This window comes from Cajanus cajan, chromosome 11 (genome assembly GCF_000230855.2).
Source record: "Cajanus cajan strain Asha chromosome 11, NIPB_CcT2T_4, whole genome shotgun sequence".
In the NCBI taxonomy this organism is placed as follows: Eukaryota; Viridiplantae; Streptophyta; class Magnoliopsida; order Fabales; family Fabaceae; genus Cajanus; species Cajanus cajan.
In genome coordinates this window covers 13408292-13410791 of record NC_138527.1, presented here as the reverse complement: position 1 = coordinate 13410791, position 2500 = coordinate 13408292, and positions in this window count along the sequence as shown.

The window sequence follows — 2500 nt, the reverse complement described above, 5'->3', positions numbered from 1 at the left end:
ATGATGCTCAAGTCTCCCTCGGTCAGAAATTGAACCAGGCTCGGTCATTTTTTGAGCCAGCCTCGGTCAGAAATTGAGTCACTCTCGGTCAGAAATTGAGCCAGCCTCGGTCATTTTTTGAGTCACTCTCGGTCAGAAATTGAGCCAGCCTCGGTCATGATTTGAGTCACTCTCGGTCAGAAATTGAGCCAGCCTCGGTCATGATTTGAGTCACTCTCGGTCAGAAATTGAGCCACTCTCGGTCAGAAATTGAGTCACTCTCGGTCAGAAATTGAGTCACTCTCGGTCAGAAATTGAGCCAGCCTCGGTCATTTTTTGAGTCACTCTCGGTCAGAAATTGAGCCACTCTCGGTCAGAAATTGAGTCACTCTCGGTCAGAAATTGAGTCACTCTCGGTCAGAAATTGAGCCAGCCTCGGTCATTTTTTGAGTCACTCTCGGTCAGAAATTGAGCCAGCCTCGGTCATGATTTGAGCCACTCTCGGTCAGAAATTGAGCCACTCTCGGTCAGAAATTGAGTCACTCTCGGTCAGAAATTGAGTGACTCTCGGTCAGAAATTGAGCCAGCCTCGGTCATGATTTGAGTCACTCTCGGTCAGAAATTGAGTCACTCTCGGTCAGAAATTGAGCCAGCCTCGGTCATGATTTGAGTCACTCTCGGTCAGAAATTGAGCCAGCCTCGGTCATTTTTTGAGTCACTCTCGGTCAGAAATTGAGCCAGCCTCGGTCATTTTTTGAGTCACTCTCGGTCAGAAATTGAGTCACTCTCGGTCAGAAATTGAGCCAGCCTCGGTCATGATTTGAGTCAGCCTCGGTCATTTTTTGAGTCACTCTCGGTCAGAAATTGAGTCACTCTCGGTCAGAAATTGAGCCACTCTCGGTCAGAAATTGAGCCAGCCTCGGTCATGATTTGAGTCACTCTCGGTCATTTTTTGAGTCACTCTCGGTCAGAAATTGAGTCACTCTCGGTCAGAAATTGAGCCACTCTCGGTCAGAAATTGAGCCAGCCTCGGTCATGATTTTAGTCACTCTCGGTCAGAAATTGAGTCACCCTCGGTCAGAAAATTTGGCTGGCTCGGTCAGAAATTGAGTCACGACCCACCAGAAATTGAGCCAAGGCTGGTCAGAAATTGAGTCACGACCCACCAGATTTGCACCACGACCCACCGTGACCGACCACTATGCACCAACTATGAACCATTCAATTTTTTTTTGAGCACTTCTTGGATCAAACATCTCTTCTAACATGCCTAAGTATGCTGGGAAGTTTTGGGGGTGAGAGACCTTCATCCTCCATTTTTACGAATTTTCCGATTTTACCATGTTTTGGTAAAAAAATCATTAAAATTCAATCCCTTGGAGGATGGCTGAGATTTTTGGTGGACAGGTCAGTTATATTAGTATGTGGGTGCATGCAAAAAATCAGATCAAAATTCGATGCCTAGATACGTTTTTCTATTTTTCTGGATTTACGTATTTTCGTTTCTTAAAAAAATTATTAAAAAATATTCCGTTGGCAAAAAATTCTCTAATTTGGTGAGCACGAAGATATGATTTTTCTAAACAATGCTGCAAAAAATCAGATCAAAATTCGATCTGTAGCTCCCAAAAAGGAACTTATGTCTGCTCAGAAAAAAGGTATCTACTTGTACAAAATTCACTTTTGCATATTAGCCTATTATAGGGGGAGGGTGTGTCTCAGCAGAAACCCAGCGCACCTTGGCTGGTCTGGGCGAGCCACGGGGCCTTCCCCTCACACTCCGTGGGCATTTCTAAGCCTGCGTTGTGTTCTCCCGTGGCAAATTTCGAATCAAAATTTTTCATGAATCAAACCGAAAATTCGGCCGACTTCGGCCGATTTTTTTGAAAATTTTCGAAAAACTCCAGATTCGTTCTATCATCATTCTAACCCATATTTTGGCCTTTCCAGCCTTCGTTTAGCCAGATTTAAGCCATCTTGACCCACCCGAGGGACGGTTTATGCTCTTTTGAGCTAATTTTTGGTGGGTTTTCTCTTCTTTTTCCATCCTTCATCGAGTTTGCACCAAATATGCCGTACCCTATAACTCGTCCAGCCCATTTTCCCTTTGATCATCATTATTGCCCAAATTTGCACCAAATCTAGCCCAGTTTCTACCTTGCCTAACCCACCCGGGGGACGGTTTATGCTCTTACGAGCTAATTTTTTGTGGGTTTTCCCTTTGTTTACCATCACTGATCGAATTTACACCAAATATGACCTACCCTTTCACTTGTCCAGCCCATTTTCCCTCTATTCATAATCCTTGCCCAAAATTGCACCAAACCTAGCATATTTTCTATCTCTCCCAACCCACTCGAGGGACGGTTTATGCTCTTTTGAGCTAATTTTTGGTGGGTTTTCCTTTTGTTTATCAACCTTGACCGAGTTTGCACCAATTAAGCCTTACCCTATCACTTGTCTAGCCTATTTTTCATTTGCTCATCATCCTTGTCCAAAATTGCACAAAACCTAGCCTACT